This window comes from Marmota marmota, unplaced genomic scaffold, assembly GCF_001458135.2.
Source record: "Marmota marmota marmota unplaced genomic scaffold, marMar, whole genome shotgun sequence".
Lineage (NCBI taxonomy): Eukaryota > Metazoa > Chordata > Mammalia > Rodentia > Sciuridae > Marmota > Marmota marmota.
This window is the reverse complement of record NW_026000019.1, coordinates 22,139,968-22,161,190: the sequence shown is the minus strand read 5'-3', so window position 1 is coordinate 22,161,190 and position 21,223 is coordinate 22,139,968. Positions and strand designations below refer to the sequence as shown.

At 51.2% G+C, this 21,223-nt stretch overlaps 1 long non-coding RNA gene across 6 annotated transcripts; it reads left to right on the top strand.

Moving 5' to 3' along the window:
• The first annotated feature begins 2,935 nt into the window (after positions 1–2,935).
• Positions 2,936–16,106, top strand: LOC107147413. 6 transcript variants are annotated; one of them, XR_007350059.1, is made up of 5 exons: positions 2,936–3,234; positions 6,259–9,889; positions 13,597–13,800; positions 14,352–15,414; positions 15,566–16,106. It is a non-coding gene; the product is annotated as an uncharacterized LOC107147413 (long non-coding RNA). The 6 variants fall into 6 exon arrangements; XR_007350060.1 differs by having other exon boundaries at positions 15,542–16,106; XR_007350057.1 differs by adding an exon at positions 3,572–3,770 and having other exon boundaries at positions 2,937–3,234; positions 14,352–16,106.
• Positions 16,107–21,223: the final 5,117 nt, after the last annotated feature.

Genomic DNA, 21,223 nt, shown 5'->3' with positions numbered 1-21,223 from the left:
TTCCCCCTCCCCCTCCCTCCCTTCCCCTCTCCCCCTCCCCCTCCCTCCCTTCCCCTCTCCCCTCCCCCCTCCCTCCCCCCCCTTTCCCCCTCTTTCTTTCTTTCCTGTCTCACTCTGCGGCCCAGGCTGGCCTCAAGCTCCGTCCCTCCTGCCTCAGCTCCTGGGTAGCTGGGATGACAGGTGTGCTCTGATGCTAAAATCAGTGCTTTCTGAACTGGGCAAAGAACTCGCCACCCAATGGCAATTTCACTAATTGTCACCACTCTGTCTTACAAGTTATGCTTTATTACCAATTAGCTTTTGATGTCCCCAGAGAGAGTCACACGGGCATCTCTTGATGTGATTGCAGTCTGCAGTGCACGGTTAAGTGTTCCCCGGACCCTCTCTCTCCTATGTTCTCCTTGAATTGCTGGGTGGCTTCGTGTTTGTGGATTTGCTTTCCAGGTAGCTGAGGTGGCGTGCCCTGTTCCATCTGCCTCTGAACAGTAAGAGCTGCCCTCCCTTTGACAGTGTCAGTAGAAGAGGACATGCCAGTGCTGCCCGGTCCTGGGGACACTCAGCGCGTCGAGAACCTGTGCAGGTGGCTGAGGGGAACTAGCTCACCTCAGGTCGAACCCCTTGTGAGCTGGAGTGGGACCCTGAGCTGTTGCCTCCGGGGTGGGGTCGCCTGTCCTTTCTTACTGCTGAGTGACCACATAATCCTTGAAGGTGTTTTAAAGAAAACCAGCTTTAATAAGTCAGAATAAAACTCTTGCTGTATGAGGAGTGAAGGTAGCAGACTCACCCAGGATGGACAGAGGGCTTCCCGAGGCGCTGTGTTTGGGCACCCCGTGAGCCCAGGTCGGGCTTTCCTGAGGCGGCGGTGACGTGGTGTGTGGAAGGGGACAGCAGCACTTGACTTTCATCTCATAAAGGCTGTTTCAGTTTTGGGTAATACCTAGCTTTTATTATAAAGCAGAACCATGTTCTTGCTTAACAAATTGGGCTCACTTAATCACATAACAGACATTATTTAAAGACAAACAACGAGGCATAAGAAGGCTGCACTGGCCAGTGAGGGGTGGAGGTCAGAGTGGAGCCCCGGAGCCAGGCCTGCCTGCCCTGCTGCCTTCCTCAAGGTCAGCCTCAGGTGCAGACACCTGGAGAGGCTGTCTGGTGGCTGCCAGGGCCTCTCCTGTCTTCCCTCTCACCTAGTCATTCAGTAGGCGTGGGCGGAGGCTCTGCGGTGCCTGACCGCAGACACAGGGGTGAGTGCAGCCAGGTCCCCTGGGGTTCTGGCAGCGCCTCCCTCTGGACTTTTCCCCAGGAGACAGCCTCCTCTCATCTGCTCAGTACAGGCCCTTGCTGTGGCCCTACAGGCCAGGAGCCTGGGGGTGGTGGGCGCAGAAGTGAAGGCTGACCCTGGCGTTGGGTCCTTGCCTTCAGGAGCCAACACAGGAGGAAACGGAGCAAGCAGGGAGGACATGTGGTGCAGCGTGCGAGGTGACAGGATGTAGAGCTGGGGACACCAGGAGCTCCTCTGTCTAGACCTTATCCTGAGGCCCGGGGGTCAGTTCTGCCTGAAAACTCATTCTGTCGAGGCATGGGCAGCATGCGAGCCTGCCACGAGGGGACCCCGTGCATGGAGGACATGCAGTATCTCTTCAGGACTGAGGGCCCAGCGAGGTCAGCCAGCGAAGTGGGGCAGAGGGCCGGGCTGAGGGGCAGAGGAGCGGTCACGAGGGTCCACATCTGCCAGACCGAGGACTGCCGCTTGGTTTTAAAGCCTATGGGACGTGATGGGGCTGCTGGGTGGACATTGAGGGCCGAGAACCAGCCACAGCAGGAAGCCTGCAGGGAGGGGGCTCTGGGCTGGGGGACCTGCGACCTCCACCCAGCAGGGGGCAGCCTTTTCCTTTCCTGCACAGGAGGGGGCACAGGGAGAGGTCCACCTGTCCTAGCTCTGGTGGGGCTCAGCTGCACGTGCTCTGCTCCTCTGTCCATTCCTGGGCTGCGGGCAGCCAGGGTTGGGGGAGGACAATCACGATTATGAAATTCATCACAAATTATTTTTATTGGCTAAGATCAAATCTGTGGGAACAAAATTGGCACCAACCACCCCGAGGAAGTGGAGGTAGGACCGAGGAGCAATGAGCTTCCAGCGCAGACTCAGGTCCACAAGCCAAGTGTTCTGTTTTACCCACCGTCTGAACCCTGGCGGAGCGCAGTCCCATCATCGCGAAGACGGTCCTCAAATCCATTCCCACTCACATGCTCCCAACGCCCAGCTCAGGGCTCCCCTCCTGCCGGAGACCTGTCTGATGTCCTCTGTCCAGGTGAGGCCCCTCTGCTGTGCCTGCTCAGACCCGGGGGGCTTGCTTCTGTCCTGGTCAATAGTCCTGAAACACTATTTTTATTCATCTTTATTTTCTGTCTTACTTGGTGGTCAAGGTGGGGACTGTGAGCTTGGTGCCCCTGGTGCCCAATACGGAGACTGGACATCACAGGCTTCCAGTCCAGTGAATAGACACCATCTCCTATGTATCTCTCCCTCAGCAGTGAAGATAAAAAGGTACAGACCGTAGACGAGAGGGTATTTGAATCCACTCTGGGGAAGTCGGCATGGGGGTTAGAGGCCCAGGGGTCATGGAGTAGCTGGAAGTTGGATTGGGAAGGCCCAGAGACAGGACTCAGGAAGACTTAAACCAAGGGGCCCAGGGAACGACACCGTCAGAGCTGAGGCTTAGAACAGCAACTTGGAGGGTGTAGGAGATGGTCAAGGGCAGTGGGACTAGCTAGGTGACCACTGCATGGGTGCAGGTTGGAGGAGAGGAGTCCTGAGGTGAGAGCAAGAGGCCTGGGCAGTGTGGCGTGGCGGGCTCCTCCCTGGGTGTGGGAATGAACCAGGGGCAGGAATGAAGGCCCCCCCTGTTTTCTAGCTCCGTCGACTAAAGACAAATCACAACGGACTGGCAAGATTTTGGTTTCATTTCTGCTGCAGTTACTAATTAATCCTGCAGAAGTAGAAACAGACCAAGGAGAGGGAGGTGGGAAGGAAGAGGCCTGAAGAGAGGAAAACCGGTTGTCAGCCAAGTCCTCACGGGAGTAACTCAGACAAAGGCCACAGGACACTTTTATTCCCCTCTGACAGACAATCCTTCAGCAAGAACGAGTGAAAATAAGACTGAGATCTGTGGACGCCTCATGCCCCTTGGTGGGGGGGTACATATAAATGGAGTCTCAGAGTCTCCACCGGTGAGTCACCAGTGCTATTTTAGAAGGGCTTTGTCACAGGCAGTGGGAGGCAAAGAGGAGCAGGGGGGTCTGAGAGGAGAGGAAAGAGACCAGGTGGAAGGGAAGGGCGTTGGGTGGCACGGAGCCTGGCAGGGCTGAGAGGTGGGGCCTGGTGGGAGAGGCCGGGAGGCCCGAGACGCGCCTTCCTCTCCTGGGGAGGAGCCAGCCGGTGCCGGGCAGTGGAGGGTGGGAGGCCAGGGGAGGAAATTCAGAGGAATCTCAGGTAGGAGGAAGTTGTCCCCCGCCCCCAGAGAGACGTCAACCAACGTGTGTTGATTTCTGGTCACGCTGTGGGCAGCTGCCAAGGCTGTGCAGCCACTTCCTTCCGAGGCCCCTGACTGCCCTCCCTGAGGCGGAAGTGCTGCAGGGGACGCTGGGGAGAAGCCTCACCTCCTACAACAGCCAGGAGGACCGTGGATGGCAGTGATCTCGGCCAGTTCTAGCAGGGCCCTCCTCCTGCCCTGTCCCCAGGAGCCCCCGTCATCCGCTCAGTGCAGGTCTGAGCGCCCCCACTCCGTAAGACTGGAGGGGTGGGCGCGGGGAGGGCTGGGGAGCAGAGTTCTGGCAAACCACCCACCACAGGTCAGGGGTGAGGGCTTTTCTAGGGCTTTCTCAGGCCCCTCGTGGGACTCTGCCCTGAACTGTGGGTCCTGGGGACCTTTCATTGCTAGTAAACGTCTGGACGCGCTGGGCAGCAGGACGGTCTTGTCTGCTGTGTGGCTGCCGCTCGGGCAACGGGGCCTGCAGGGCCGCCACTAACCAGTCGCTGAGTCGGCGCTGCTCAGAGGAGCACGAGGCACAGCCCTTGCCACGCTGGTCGGCAGACAGTAGTTACAGGTGACGATGCCCACCCATGAGGACATAGCAACAAAGAAGGCAGAGGTCCCTGAAGATGGCCTGGTAAATGGAAGGACAGAGATGACAGCACATTTCTTTCAGAGAGTCAGCTCCACGAGGCCGGGGGTGGCTGCCTGGCTGGGTTGGCTGAGCTCTGGGTTGCTTCCTGGCTCAGTGGGAAGGGCACTGGGCCTGCTCACTGGTCTTTGTCCTGGACATCAAGCAGGCTGGTGGTGACCTGCACTCAGGTCATTTGGTGACTCGGGTAGGGCTGGTGGTGCCTGGGTCTCAGAGAAGGTGCAGGTCACTGTGTGAGTTTGTGTCGTGGATGAAGGGGCGTTGTCTGGCCCACGGAGGATGAGCAGATAGTAGCAAATAGTAGGAGCCATGTGAGCACAAGTCGCCGAGGTAGAAAGGCCAGGGCGGTTTGGTTAAGCTGCCCTTCCCACCAGACTCTAACTCTGTGTTGGCCAGGCCCGTGTTTGTTCTACCCAGGGCTGCATGGCAATGCCTGGCGGAGAGCAGGGCACCAGGCAAACACTGCACATGTGTCCTAGAGGAGTAAGGAGTGGCAGGAGAGTCGCCGTGACCGTCACACACCTGTGCCCACACCAGCGGCAACAGTGAGTCACAACACACTGTGCTCATCCCAACTCATCCTGGAGGCTGCAGGCCCCAGACCACAGCCAGGAGCACAGCGACCGTGTGGCCCGTCCTGCCCCTTGGCCGCCCCGGTGTGCTGCTGCAGCTCAGCTTGAGAAGAGCTTCGCTTCACCTCTGTGCGCTTTATGAGAGAGCCAGCGGCTCTGCTGGGATGGAGCACGTCCACATCGAACGTGTGCAGAGGAAGAGAGGTCCTAGGTCCACGCCACGCCTCCCGCCCGACTATCAGCCCTAGTACTCGTTGTTTTATACAACAGGCAGATTGATTATTAGTGGAACCTCATCAGTACGCTCATCATTTCTGTGGCTAGTTTTCTCCCTTGACTGGGATTCCCTGACTTATTAGCACATTATAGAACTCAAACTTTGTGGCCTGTTTGTTTGGAAGAAGTTATCTTGGGCTTTGAGGAATCAGAATTATTTAAATATTTTGATTGACAACAACAAAGTAATTTAATAGCTACACCTCATTCAGACCAACTGTCTTTTGACATCTGTCAAGAAACTAGGTTTGCATGTTAGATTATAATTTGTGTTTGCATGATTAAATGTCAGTGTACTCTAAAAGTTTACATTCTGTACAGTAGATTTGTGATATTTAATAAGGAAGTCATCAGAGAGGGATTGCTTGGTGCAGCTGGGTTTGTTTCTTGGTCTGAGACTAGTTACAAATGCATGTTCAGATCATGAAAGTTCACCTGCTTGCTAACTGATCATATGAACCCTTTATAATACAAAATATGGAAAAGAATTCATTTAATTCATCCTCTTTTTTCATCGCATCTAAGTCTGAATTCGTTAAGAACACAGGAGAGTTAAACTTGACCACACTGAGGGGTAGCAGATTATCTTCAAAGTGAAAGATTTAGGGTGACTAGAAGTGGGGAGGCTAGCTGATTTCTGGTCACATTCACTTTGAAAAATCAATTTCACAGAGTTGATAGGATTTAGATCATACTTACCTGTGGAATTCACATAACAAATAGCGCTGTAGGGAAAGGTGAGAGATGAAAGGTTCGGGCACCTCTTTCCTTCTAGCCACGAGGTGTTTCTCCACCTCCTGGGTAGTGACAGGAAGCCAGGTGGGCCAGCGGAGGAAAGTTGTACACACACCAAAAGCCCCCAGAACACCCTGCAGGCACGTTGTCCTGATGCCCTGAAAATAAGAACCCTTTTTTTAGGACATTTTTCTTGCATTGATTTGCTAAAGTGTCACAGCAAAAGGCAGGAAGGTGGGAGGGTTCTAGTGTTTACAAATGAACACAGAGAGGCCAGCCGCTTGCTTGAGACCACAGAGCCCAGGGCAAGGGCAGCCGAGTCCCGGGCCTGGGCCCCTTCTCTCCTTGGTGTTCTTCGAGCACTCTGCATTGAGCATTTCTGATCTTCATCATCAGAAAAGATTTGATAAGAGTCACCCACAAAGTGCACCCACAGATCTTTACTGGGAACCTTGTCCACTGATCAGTGATCCCTTCCTCCCGCCAGGTCTCAGCTTTCTCAGAACTGGACGCGGAGGTCCCGCTGACTACCAGCAGAACTATAGAAACGCTGGCGTTGTTTTCTCCTGAGACATTGGCAAACAGAGACAGGGTTTGAAGCCCTGAGGACCTGAGTGTGGCCCAGAAGTCAAGGGGTGATGCTGGGGAGGCAAGTCACCCTCAGTCAGCACAGCCAGACCAAGGGCCTGTGAACAGACTGGGACAATCCTAGAACAGTGTGCAGGGGCAATGTGTTCCAGCTGCAGCTGCTATTAAGAAAACGTGATCTACTGTTTTATGTGGAAATACGGAGTTGCTCTTACGCTTCATTGAAAAGCATCCACGAGCCATGTCAAGGCGGGTACGCCGTGCCCCCTCTGCCAGGCAGTGTTGAGATGACTCCAGAAGGAGCCCAAGGGATTCCGTATGCGTTTTCTGCAAGGAACTTAAATCTGTTTTGTAAGGACAGCTGTAGATGAACAGAAAGGACTCTCTTCTATGGCAGCTACCCTAGCAAGCCTGAAGAATGGAACCAGCTTCCCCCATCAGCCACGATTCTGTCTGTCACCACTCTTCTTTTAAGCCTGGTGTTGGTTTGAGCCAGCCTGGGCTGGGGGTGGTGGGCTGCAGGGTATTGCTCCCTCCCCAGGAGTCAGTGCAGGGACGGTTTCAGCCTAGTGCCATCCATCTCATCCCTCACCTTCTGAAACTCAGGAGAGACGGCGGAGGGCAGCCTGGTTTGTCTTTCTGTGCAATTGGCAAAATCTTGGGGAAGCACCAGAGCAGCTAGCCCGGCTTCCTGGATGTGTTTTGGAGAGGTACCTCCCACCATCGTGGCCCTGGGGGCCACCGTTCCCTTTTGTTCCTTTATCTCTGGCACCAATATGCTCAGAATGTCTTGGGTCACAACTGTGTCCACACTCCATAAGTAAGTTGGGAAGATATCTAAAATACACAAGAAGAGACAGAAGAAAGGAAACTAAAACCAGCCTCTTGACATTGAGTTGAGATTAAAATTTGCAAATAAGCATCCTGTACCTTTCTGGATTACATTTTGTGTGTACAGATTTTGAACACAAACACCATTTTAAAAGTGTTGTCATCTCCTGATCACACAGATAAATCACACGCGTGGCTCTGACACTGTGCTTTAAGCTCTGGAGGAAGAGGGAGATGGTGACAAATGAATATCATCTATCTTTTATGTTCCTACCCTTCTGATCTTGATGCTAAATTAAAGATGAGAGATGAAAGGTTTGGGCTTCTCGTTCCTTCTAACCAAGGAGGCATTTCTCCCCCTCCTGGGCAGTGACAAGAAGCCAGGTGGGCCAGCGGAGGAAAGTTGTACACACACCAAAAGAATTTATCTAAGTGCATGGAATTTTCAATTTTTCTGAGCTGTGTCTATTTCGGGTTACAGAGTCGTGGGACTGGCTTCTCTGATGGCTAGAGCCCGTGCTGGGAAGGCAAGACAGCGGCAGCAACGTCTCTTGTGTTTGCACGACACAGATTTTGCTGACATACCAAGAATCAAGGGATTCAAAATCATTAAGACCGTTACCTTTGATTTAAAATGAACAGAATAACAAAGCTCTGTCGAGTGGACCTGTTTAGCCACTTTTCTTTGATGCTGTCTTGATGGAGTGAGTGTAGACTTCAGCTATCAAGTGACTCACAGCTTTGGGACAGAGAGGCCCTGGCCTCAGGTTCTAGCCTGGATAGTCGTTGGCTCTGTGACTATTAATAAATTGCTTCATTTCCTCCTCTGTAAATAGCATGGCCTGCCTGGCATAAGGGAGCCCAATGGCTCAGTGACGAGCAAAGTAGATACCAGAAGATTGCCTTTCTAGAAGGGGCAGCAGTGGGAACGCACACTCTCTCGCACGCTCAGACCAGACTGTGCCGGGAGGTGGTGGATACCATCAAGAAACGTGCAGGAGGTTATGGGATAGGACGGGGCGTGTGGGGAGGGATGCGTCAGGATGTCTTCTCTGGTAATCTCATGGGCCAGAAGGAAGCCAGCGGGCTGTGCAGACACCTCACTGGAAGACATCCCAGGAGGCCAGGGGCGAGGCAAGAAGGCCAGGGGCGAGGCAAGAAGGCCAGGGAGCCCACAGGGGCCTTGGGGCCACAGCGTGCTGTGAGTTTTCTTTGGAGTAGAATGAGGAAGGGTTAGAGACGTTTGGGCAGAGCCATGGTGTAATTTGTTTTACATCTTTAAAGGATCCTTCTGCTAACTGTGGGGAGAACAGATTCTAAGGGGTTAGGAGTGGCAACAGAGATTCCACTTAAACTACTAACTAACGTAGGCAAGAAATGGGAGTGACTGGGGTGGGTGGCAGCAGAAGCTTTGAAAAATGATCACATTTGGGATTTATTTATTTTTGTCCATATTTTAAATAGTTTTGCTGAGGTATAATTTATACATCACAAAAATTTATCCATTTAAAAATAAAAACAGCATGTTTCCAGCAGATTTAGAGTTGCACAAGCATCACCACAGTCATTTTAGGTCCCTTCCGTCACCCCCGAAGGCCCCTCACTCCCATTGGCCTCCAGTCCCCCGCCAGCCCTGACCGGCTTTCCCTGGACACTTCGCGCAGAGGGCTCCAGCAGTGCAGAGACCTCGAGTCTTGCTCCTGCCGTTGGCGTTGCAGTTTGAGGTTCACCCAGATCGTGGCGCAGAGCAGTCGCGCACTCCTGTGTCTGAGTGGCACCGCAGCTGAGTTCTCCAGATGCGTTTGCTCTTCACCAGCTGGTGGACATTAGATGGCCTTGCTCTGCGTCTGAGGTGAACAGTGCCGTGTGAGCCTCACCTGCAAGTCTGTGGGGACGTCCTCACTCTCCTTGGGTGGAGACCTGAGGCTCCCTGTGCGGGCGTGTTCTCTTCTTAAGGAACTGGAAACCTGTTTTCCAAAGTGAGTGTACCATCTTATGTCAGCATTCAGCAGTGTGAGTGTTTGGGTTTCTCCAGACCCTTCTCCAAGCCAGCCAAAGGAGCCTGTGGAAGGAGCCTGGACGATGGATCCAGTGCAAACCTAAAGAAGGCTGAATTCGCCCAGAGGGGTTTTGTGGGTTGGGAGGTTTTGAGGAGGCTTGCTTCTGACTGATCTTTTACTCAAGGTCATCAGCTGAGGGTGGAAAAGAAGATAGAAAGGTGTTGTCAGTTTGGAAAGAGAGAAGAAAGCAAGAAACAGAAATCTACAAAAATATCTGAGCTGTTCAACTTGAGAACATGGTTAGCCTGAAGGAGGGAGGGAGGGAGCAGCAAAGGCGTTTTGTTGTAGCGAGGGCACTGGTGACGATGGATCCCAGGGACCATGAGGGAGAGACAGTAGTGCAGGGTGGCAGGGTCACGGTGTTGGGGTTACAGTGGGATTGAAGAGCTGTTGGATCAGGGTACTAGAAGGAGGAGATGCAGAGGCAGGCGTGTGGAGGGAGCCCAGGTGACAGACGGGTGATAGACAGGGTGCCACACTGTGGTGACGGCGTTGCATTGGCCACAGAGGTAAAGGTCTAAGGTCGAGGTTGTCAGCCCAATATTTGAAAATACAGACTTCCACGTGTGGGTATGGTAATCGGCAAGATCGACAGCAGGAGCACTGTCCGAGGCAAGCCGGGGGCTGCTCAGCTCACAGGTGAGCACCCCCACAGTCTTCAACAGTGTTCACTGAGCGACCTAAAACGCCATTTCCTGGGTGTTACTCACGGGGACAGACGTTGGTTCGTGTTGTTGTGTGCTGTGGCCGAGGACTTGGTGCTCTCCGTGTGAAGTTGTGTCTGGTAGAGGGCCAGGTGTCCAGGACAGCATACACTGCTGTTGTGCTCTCCAGGTCCCAGCTGCAGCGCCTTGTGGTCCCAACACTGTCCCATGGGCCGGTGCTGTCTCTGACCCCTCTCCTAAGCACCCTGCAGCTCCTCCAGGGCCCTTGCACAGCGCCTTGCACAGCGCCTTGCACAGCGCCTTGCACAGCTCGGGAACCAGGAGGGCACAGGGGGGCCACTGGGCCCCGTGAGAAGCCCACAGCCCTTCCTCCTGGGCTCAGGGTATAGACTCCTGCATCAGGCGTGGTGCTAAGCCAAGCCCATGCATCAGGAGTCAGGAAGAACATGGAGGCCAGGACCCAGCCCCACTCGGAGGCCTGCTGGGGGTGCTGCTCAACAGAGTCCCCTCCTCCTTGTCAGACTCTGACCTGAAGCTCTGCAGTCCTCACTAACCCCTGACTTCAGTGACAGCCTTGGCCCCATGCCTCCCACAGCAGGAGTGTCCTTCAACAGCCTCCCGGGCAGCTTGGTGCCCCTTATAGACAGTGTCCGTGTTCCCCTCCTGCTCCAGGTCCTCCTGTTGGCCCTGCCTCAGGGTCACTGGATACCCAGGGGCTTGGTGGAGGGAGCTGTCACCTCCACAGGTGCCCCCTCCAGATGCCCCAGCCATTCTGCCTCTGTGCCATCACACGGCACGGCAGGCTATGCCAAATGCAAACCCACAGCTGGTGAAACATCTGCAGACCAGCAGAAGCACCTTTGGAGAGAGGGTGGAACCGAGGAGCACTCTATCTGGGCTCTGGGGACTGGACCGGGCTGGACCCCGGCTCTTCAGTCTGAGATAAACCCTAGATGCCATTCAGTCTTCTCATTTTCACACTCCTAGAATGTTCTGTGCATCCTGCCACAATTATTAAAGAACATGTGGTTTCAAAGTATTACCTTTTCCTCACAGGCACTGACAAATGTCTTTCCCTCCCCCAAGACACAAAGGTAAAATTATAATTGTGAAATTAAACCTTGAGGACACACCAAAGTAAAAAAACAAAAAAACAAAAAAACAAAACCAAACCCGGTGAAATTCACCAATAATCCTACCAACCAGATCATGGAGTTGTTGATATTTCTATTTGCCTCCTCCTCAGGCCTGTGTGATTTCCTCGAAATAGAATTGGGACAGTAGCTTCCCCACTGCCCAGATTATCCACAGGGAGAACTGCTCCAAAAGCCCCGTGGCTGACTAACTTGCAGTAGTACTGCATCTTATCAACAAGCACTGCAATACCACAATAGTTGATCTGATAATCAAGATGGCTGCCTGGTGACCAAGAGGAGGGGGTAGTGTATACAGTGAGGATACACTGGACAAAGGGATGATTCCTATGCCAGGCAGGATATAGGGGAATGCTGTGAGATTTCATCTTGCTACTCAGAATGGTGCACTATTTAAAATTTATACATTGTCTATTTCAGAAATTTTCTATTTAATTGTTTCGGGCTGATTGTGTGTAATTGAAAATGTGGTAAGCAAAACTAGATAACAGGGACTGCTGTGATTTTTTTTTTAACTCTAAAAAATCCACTAGAGATTTCTTAAAGATCTTATTACTGATTAGTTTGAAAGAAAAAAAGACAAAATAAAATTATAGCTAATACAAATCATCTCCTATTTCTGATTTTTTTTGAAGCAACCTCTTTCAGAGCCTGACCCTCCCAGTCTATAGTCCTATTTATAATCACAAGAAAAAGAAAAGCAATAAAACAAAAGATGTGAGCTGACATTTCCAATTTTTGTCCTGCCTCAATGTAGTGGGATCCCTTTGCCTCCCTTCAGTGAGTAGTGGCCAGGTGCTATGATTGGTAGGTTCCCTTAGGACCCTGAGATGTTGGGGAAAGGGCCGAATCATAAATGCCACTCCATAATTCTGGTGTTGGCGATATTTTTTATCTCCCCCCAGAAGATGTCTGCAAAATTGTTTGTGGGTGATTTGAGCTGAGCTCTCCAACTCGTTTTTCAAGAGAATTGAGAAAGGGGGTCTGTGTCGACACAGGCTGCCTGTTTCCCAGGTTGGTGTTCAGGGGGCATTTCTGAGAGCAGGTCAGATCTGCTCTTCGTTCCACTGGCAGGCCTTCTTTCCAGGTGGCAGGATCCCTTCATGAAGGAAAAGCTAACCAACTTGATTTTGGCAAGAAATATAGGCACACAAGTCTGATGTAATAAAAATGCATTGATTTGAATTTTCCTCAAAAACAAAGAGCACATATTTATTGTGGAGCATGTGTGGCTGTGTACCAGTGGCCGTGGGTTGTATGCCAAGGTATCAAGCATGCTGGTTCCTGGAAGGGCCATGGTCTCTGCGTCTCTTTGATTTTGCTGTGCTAACATCTTCTCTTTTATGTTTGGATTGGGAACAGAAATGTCAACTTAAGCACCTCAGGGAGAATTGTTCATCTGGTCCAGGAGGAGCTGAGGCAAATGGTAGCTTAACAAACTGACAGATGCTACTGGCTGCCATCCTGAGACTCACTACCCAATTCTGCAGCTCAGGCTGGACTGGGTAAAGGGTGTACCAAGTTCACACTGGCAGAGGGGAGCTTCCAGGCAGACGTTGGTTGCTCTGCCGTCCTGTGAAGCCTCCCACCACCCCACCCACCTAGTCTTGCACGTAAAACTCAGATGCATCGTCTGCACAGCAAGGCCATGGCTGGCCCTGGAGGCTGACCTCCCTGCTCCATTCCAAGCCAGCGGCATGCACACTGGGTGACTGTGACATGTTTTGATGGTCACAGACACACATAGAGCAGGTATTCCTTAGTCCACCAACAAAAATGTACAAGAGACAGATCTCTCCCTAATGTTGATTTCACCAGGATCGAGCCATTCTCAGTTAACGCGGACTCCTCCATTCCCGCCTGGAGTCTAAGTTCAGGAGATGTGAATAAAGTTTCTGCTCCAGAGCAAGGGTCCATCCAGACCTTGGTCCACAAGAGCATCTGTCTTTCTGCACAAGTCACTCAGGACATCCCGGAAGCATGTCTGTAGGGCTTTTTCCTTTGCTTCTGAGCTCTGAGGACTTCTTGCTGATTTTGCACCTGACTGGGGATCTTGACACCTCTGTTAGGGGCCCACAGCTCTGTCTCTGTCCAGAAAAGCAATCCTCTGGCTCATCTCCACATCCCAGACCCAGCTGATGCCTCACAGCTGCCATTAGGCCTCCCTTTGTGACTCAAAAGCCAGTTTGTCCTCTTTGTCCTTCAAGATTATGGTGCACATCTAGCACTAGTTATGCAGGATTGTCTTGTTCAGCTTTTCAAGAGTCCTTGCAGGATCTTAGGGATGAGCTCCATCGCCTTAACCTTCAGATCAGCACTTAGCCCTCTTAAAGTAAGAGTCCACATGCTCACGCAGAGAGGTGAATCACACAGGTGCAGGTAACGGGCAAAGAATCAAGGTGAGTGGTAAGGTTGTCAAGATTATACGCAAACAAATACAAACATGCCACACATATATTTTATTTTCCCTTTTACATTAAAGCCTGAACCAATGTCCCTGTAATGATCTTTTGTTTATTTCTCCTAGCACACAGCTGGATGATTCATTTGATGGATGGTACCTCTGCTGTATGCTGGCCCAATTCTAAGTACAATGAAGGCACAAAAAAGGAAATTAAAATAAACAAAAATTCCTACCAAAATATTTCTTCTCAAGATGTTGATTGGGAAACAACATCCATGAAAATGATTAATGGATAAGCCCGAATAATGGATTCTCTCCATCATCTCTGTTAGTAACTCAGTAACCCTAGCTCAGTTCAGTCAAGGTTTGTTGTGTTTTGACAAATCGCAGCTGCACAAGGCCCTGGTGAGACAGAGAAGAACAAGACTCTGAGGCTCCCTTTGAGCAGAGTGCTTGGCATTCCTTAGCAGGTGGGATCTTATATACACCTAGATATGAACAGAGTTATACAAGAAGTTAACATTGTGTGGAACGGAAGATTCACTTTTGAAAGAAAGACTTGCAGAGAGACCTTGTTTGGAAAGGAAAAAGCAGAAGGTGTGGCAGTTTCTGCTGACTTGGATGTGAGATGCAACCTCTCCAGCCAGAAAGCTCAACAAAAAGCCAAATTGCATGCAGTTCTTGGGCTGTTAATAGGGAGCAAGGTTATGCAGTTGGCTGTACACAGACTCACTGTTGGATGGCGAGGTCTTGGATGGGACAGACATACATATAACTCTCTAAACCCAGACCCTTTGGGAAGAAAAAGGAGGCATGCAAATGCTTGTGCTGAGGCAAAGGAGTTGTAAACCCTCAAGTATGGCTACTCTGTTTTGCAGAACTGACTGTCAAAGCCAATGGAGAGGATGTCTAACCTAAAACCCAAGATGCCTCTGAATCTGCTCCTGAATGGGTTATTAAGCCTGAGCCTCCACAGAAGTTGGATTTTAAAAAGATGGCGAAACAGACTCCAAGGGGACAGTATCCATTGGGTATGTTCTTCACATAAGGCCTTATGCTTGTGCATGATGTTGAGGTTGAATGTGTATTTAAGTGACTTTTCCTGCAGGCTGTTTTATAATGTTACATGCTATTCTTTTGTAAAGTAATACCTACATACTTATTATGGACAATTAAATTAAAAATGCAAAAAATAAAAAAGAAGAAAATGAAATCATATGGAAACTCATTATCTAGAGGAAAAAAATACTAAAAATGTTTGCTACATATCAATATGCTGAAAATATCAGTATATTCCCATTTGTGCATTCCACATAGTTGAGATCATCCTGTATATGTAAGTTCTCTCCCCTTTTACTCCTAATATTTTACTAATTTGATTGAGCAATATTCAATAATGATGGTATGTGATATCATGTAATTTAACCCATGGGAGAGCCCCATGAGATAGACTCTTTTATTAACCCATTTTGCAGAAAAAAAAAAAAAAAAAACACCGGGGAGAAAGATTTGAGGGAACTTGCCCAAGGTTTCGCCACAGTTAAATGCTGATGTGGGGTTGGACCAAGTCTGGATGGAAGCAGAACTCAGGTTCTTGAGTGCTGACTCAGTCTGACTTGGGTCACAGAAACTAAAGGCCCTTCCAGGTGTCTTCACGTGAAGACGGTTCATACAGGGTGTAAGGGGTGTGACCTTTGTATGTGCCGCTTGGCTTCCTGCAGCGCCTGAGGGTGTGGGGAGAATCCCAGCCTGCGCTGATGCCCACCACAGCGCCACCGGAAACTACGTCCACATTTTTTCTTGTACCTTGCAAACTTCACACAGCCCACCTCCACCAAGAACCAGTGGACATTTGTGCCAATCTGAGAAATGTGGTTTCCGGCTTTCAGCCGGGTGGGTACCAGGAGGACTGAGCGCGCACAGATAGGACCAGACGCACAGGTGGGAGACAATCATCATTCCCTTGGTCCCCCCTCGTTGTACACGGAGGTTATTTCCGGGCCTGTGGCACAGCTTTCATGGGCTCATGTCCCCATCTGCAGACATCTAACCAGACGCCCCATCTCAGGCGTCCCTGCTGTCCTGTTCACAGCCCCTGATGATGCTCGCGGTCTGCACAGCCACGTGGGGGCAGCAGCTCCCCACCACCTCCGCGCCCACCCGGGCCACGGCTGCCTCCCGTCCTCTCCAGGCCCAAGACCCGGGGCCAATCCCGTCTCCATCCCTCGGTGTTAGGCCCAGCCAAGATCTCCCCGAGGAGCAGCCCCACTGAGCCTTGCTTCCCGCCGGTCACTGCAGCGGCCCCTGTGGCCCCCGCGGGTGACCCTCCCCCCCTGCCGACAGACTGACCTACAGGTCTGGGCGCGAGGCGGTCCCCTTGCCTACCGCCCCTGATCTCTGTCCCTGGTGCCCGCCGTCTCAGGAGTGCCTCCTAGTGACAGCCAACTCCTGCGACAGGGTTCCAGCTACCTGCCAATCAGATGCCCGGCTCTTCAGGTCCAGAGGCCTCCTGCCGTCCGGTGCTACAGAGAACATTTTGGACACCACTCTTTGCCCACATTCTGTCCTTAGAGTACTTCTCTAAAACTGAAATTGGTTTATAATAGGAAATAAAGAGTTTTAAGATTGTGATACATATTGGCAAATTGCTTCCACCCTCCAGCGAGGGGTCTGTACTTACCCTGCCTCAGTGCCTTCTCCACTGCATGGGATTTTACCCATCTATCCAGAACAGTGTGTGTGTGTGTGTGTGTGTGTGTGTGTGTGTGTGTGAGAGAGAGAGAGAGAGAGAGAGAGACACCTAGTTCTATATAATGTGTGTGTTGCATGTATTATATGTCGAGTGTGTCTCTTCCCAGCGGGCCTGCTTTTGTGCCATGTTCATGTCCCGATCCTCTTTCTTATATGAGCTTTGAGACTCCAAACCTTCCCCAAAATGTGAGGAAGGCAACACCTCCAACATTTACAGCTGTCATTGTGATAATTGCAACTGTTGATTGAATGCAAGTTATTCTTCCAGAGACTGAAGGGTAGATTTAACAATGAATGACCCAAAATTCACATTGGTAGTGACTTCAACTGACAGATCTTACCCCCTGCCCACCCACCCCTACCCCCACCTTCTAGCAACAAGTCAGGAATTAATCCAGCAGAGGCCAGTATGAGATCCATGGAACCCTGGATCTGTTCATATTCCATTCACTGTCCAGCTAACAAACAAGAGGGAAGAAAGGGTGCATATCTTTCTTCTAAAGATGCTTTCCAGAAGTTGCACTTGTAACCATATTGGTAAGGGAAGCCATATCAGTTAGGGAGCTGTACTGGTAAGCTGAGCTGAGAGGAGAGGTGGGAACACAGTCTGTGTTTCTGGTGGTCATTTTCAGCTGAAGATAAAGGTCTTCTGGGAAGAACAGGTAGAAAGGGAATGGGGGGTCTGTCCTCCAGATGTGGCAGTGCAGCTGTTGTCTGATCTGGAGCTCACAACGGCTTTAGTTCTTGGAATGCCTGTGTCCCCTCTTTAAATACTAAACCCAGTGTTGTGGATAATAGCCTATTTTTCTCTTTCTTTTAATTATAGTCCTGTTTCCATTCGATGTGGATTATAGTTTCCAGACACTTCAAATTCATCTTGGACTTCACAGGGCTATAACTCCTCATGTTTTGATTATTTCCCCCCAGCCAGCCTCCCTGTCTGGCCATTAGTTGATCTGAGAATAAACAACTAAATGCAGCTGGTGAGCTGGGAGGCTGGAAGTCTGCTTCATTTTCTTTCCTTGACAAGAGAAAAATGAAAATGTGCTAAAACACCAGGAAGCAAAGAAACAAACCAAAAGAGAGGAAGGAAAGAAAATAGGTCTTCAGAATAAGCCTCTCAGTTACAATGAGCATCACCTCCATCATCTAAATAACAAACCGAATTTGCACAGTCCAGGGAGCGCTGAAGAGGTATGATGAGGGGCCAAAGGCAGTGGACAGAGCAGGATTTCATCCTGGTGTGTGTATGCTGGCCACCAGCAAAAAACTAGGATAATGTAGTTTCATGGATTTCAAGTAAAGACTGCAATGTGAGCTTTATAGATGAGCAACTTGAGCAAAGAACAGGGAGGTATTAGAGCCAGGAGTCTGGAGTCCCTGCTCACCATCCATAATTACGTGGGCATTGGTCTTGCGACTGCTCAGTTGGTTGGTTCTAAGGTGCTTATTTAATTTCATATTCATTTTTATTTTCAGCTTTGCCATTCCTCACCTGAGCCCCTGGACATGCAGTGTGCCTCACTCAGGGAACATTTCCAAATGAAGCAATTTGCGTATAGCTGACACTGAATTCACATATTCATTGCTTGATGATTACAGTGTGTCTTTAAAACGTCTGTGTCCCCCTTCACATCTTCTAGGAGGCTCTCGAGAACAAAACCCAGAGACCCACACCCTTGTCCATTGCTGGTGGGGAGGTAGAGTGGTAGCCCTATGGAGAACAGTGTGACTGCTCCTCAAAGAGCCAAACATAGAATTATCATGCACCCGGCTACTCCACTCTGGAAAAGAATCGAAAACAAGATTCAAGCAGATGCTCGCAGGCCGATGTTTTTCTGCAGCGTTATTCACGGTGCGGGGAGGTGGGAATCACCCAAGTGTCCAGCAGCAGAAAAACAGACGGACATTGACAACATCATGCCCGGGTCCACAAGCCAGGCACAGGGGGACAGGTGTCACACGGCCCCACGTACATGGGAGTACCTGAAATAAGCAAATTCCTAGAAACAGAAAGATTAGATGTTACCTGGAGCTGAGGACAGGGATTAGGGAGTTGTTATTACTTCATGGATCAAGTTTCTGTTTGGGGGGCGTGCAAAAGTTGTGCAAAAAGATAGTGGTGATGGGTGCAAAATGTTTTGAATATAGTTGATTTCACTGAGTTAGACAGATAAAATGGCTAAAATTACAGATTTTATTGTATGTATTTTGCCACAAGGAAAAAAACATTTCCTTTGATTTTCACATTTAGCTGGTATTACATTTTATACTTTACAAAGGTCTGCCATAATATCTCATTTAGTCCTAGAGCCCCACAGAGCAGGCAGAATATTTATTATTCCTTGTATCCACCCCACCCCACCTGTCCCACCTGATTCCATGATGATGCATCGGAAGTTTAGAGAGGGAACCTCGTAAATTACAGGGGCAGTGTTTGCACCCAAGTCCTTAGACTCCTGGCTCAGGACTGCTGATCCTTTCAGGGATTCAAGCCTGGAAACTCTTCCAAGGCAGTTGGTCTTCAGGGCCTTCACCTGGTGGTTGCTATGGTCTTTTGCCTCTGAGTCTGAGTGACCTCCACCCTCCTTTCCTCTGGGCATCTGAACATCTGGCTGAAGTTCCTTGAGGGTGTGTGAATTCCATAAAAATAGGCCGGGAAAGAGGTTTAACTTCAGAGTTCGAGGTGCTCTGCTCAAGAGGACAGAGATGCACAAGAAGAAGATGCACAGAAAATCAAGCGTTTATCTAGAGCGGGTCCAGCGACTCCCAGCACTGGGGCAGATTGTGAGTTCACCCCAGAAGCCAGCACCGAGACCCCTGGGGACCATCGGTTGGGCTGAGTCAGGAAGAGCGGCTGGAAGCCAGGTCTGCCTCAGTGACCCTCACAGTGAGGAAGGAGGAGAGCAGTAGGAACCTTTTTCCACACTTGATGCTTGAGAGAAGGTCAAGGGCTGGACTAAGGTCGTACAGTCAGAGGGGACGGAAATGAAAACAGAATCAGGTGTCGACTGCCAGGAAAGGGCTCTTTCCATTCTGTTGCAGCTGGTGGCTTCCAAAGAGCTCTGCGTGCCCAGAAAATGCCATGCAGAAGAGGCTGCTGCTCTCCTGTTTCAGGCTGGGGTGGGGTCAGCCAGGGTCGGGGGAGGGGATGCCACCCTGTCTGTGGAGTTCTCTTTGTGGCCTTGCCACTCCAACTGGCACAAACAGCTCACAGCTGGAGATTAAATGTCCTGGACACAATTGCCCACTGGATCTCTTGACACCTACTCCGGAACCCTGCCCTGTTTGTGCCCCCTCCTGTGCTGTTAGTCAGGTTTTGAGTGTTCACGGGGAGCTGTCTCCTTCACTGCCACTCCTCACGGAGCAAGCCCTGTCTTGTGTACTTTGGGGGGAAAATTATTTTCAATTAAGAGTTCGAGTCTCAAAACCAAACCAACCAACCAACCAAACAAACAAACAATCAAACAAACCCTGCTGTACGCTTCCTATCTTCCTAGCCTTGCCTTGGTGACCAGTTAGTCCTGTCTGCCCAGGACAGTCCCATGTCCTCCCTTTCTCCAGGGAAGCCTGTGGTTGAGGATACCCACTGTTTGCCTAGGCTGCCCTTCCTGAACCCCTACGCCTCCAATCTTATGTCTGGATCTAGGTTTTCAAAGTTGATCCTGCCTGGGGAGGCACCTGATAATGTCAGATAGCGAGCCCTTGGGATAGGGCTAGGCAAGAGGAGGTGGGTTCTGCGCCCTCCCAGCAGGGGACTTGTGCTGCTGGAAGAAGCTCCTGCTTCCTGCCATGGCGTGGCCTCCGTCCACATAGATGGAGGAGTGGCCTGAGCTAGATGGCCCTTTGCTCTGTGGACAGGAGGATCTCCATAAAGTGAAGGGCAGAGGTAGGGCCTGGCTTCCCTATGAGACCCAGAAGGCTCTTGGGAGGGGTGACCTGCTGTGGCTGGTTGAAGGTGAGAGGGGATGTTGGTGCCACTCATCCTCGCCAGCAGGAAGTTGGAACTAGTCTGTTGCCCCAGGGAGAATTCTCATGTCCTGAGGTAGAATATGCCAAGGGGGGCAGTCACCTACAAGGGCAGTCAGTCTGCCAGGTCATTGAGGAGCTCAGTGCAAACCAGCTTGCCCTTCGTTTCTCTTGGCAACACGGCTGATGACTTTGGCTGGCTTTACCTGGCCGTGGCGCAGGTAGCTGAGGGCCGTGGGAGCCGAGAGGCCAGAGACTTACTCGGATGCCTCTGTTCCGGTTCCCTGTTTCCTTGGGAAGAAGAGTTCCCTGTCCATGGTTAGACCTGGCCTTTCTGTCCTGTCCAGGGCACTTGCTGTGCTGGCACTGTGGCTGGCTGACTATTGACAGCTCAGAGGGGAGGACGGCCCAGCAACGTGACCGTTGCCCTGTCTCTGGGGCTTTCGGTGACAGAGATGAATCCACTGCCTGTGTGCGGGGCTTATGTAAGCTGCAGCCCGCAGTGCAGAGCAGAGCTGGAGAGGCGCCCGGCTCACAGCACTGCGGCTGGGCTGCAGCTGGGCTGCGAGGCAGGGTGGGCCAGGGAGCCAGCTGGGCAGGGCAGGGAGGCAGGAGGTGTCCAGCTGGGCGGGCTGAAGCCCTGTTCCTCAGTGCTGGGGGTGGGATGGGGATGGGGGAAGCTGCCTTCCTGGGGCTTATTCCTGACTGGGGGGCGTTGCTGAGGAGATGCCAGGAGGAAACGCCCGGAGGCCCTGGGGCTGCAGTTGGAAAGGGGAGGAATTGCAGTGACAGGCCCCTGTAAGCTCAGCTGGACACCTTCTCTTCTCTTTCTGTTTGCTCAACCCACTGATTTAATCCCCCACATTTTTTTCTTCCTCATATTGTCAGCCAGACTCCTCCCTCAGCTGTGGCCTGTGGCTGCTTCCCCAGCACCTAGTCAACAACAGCTCTCCTTGTGGGGGACCCGCTGCTGGAGCCCTCCTGTTGGGAACCCTCGGGTCTCAGCGGGGCGGGCACCTCTGTGTCGCAC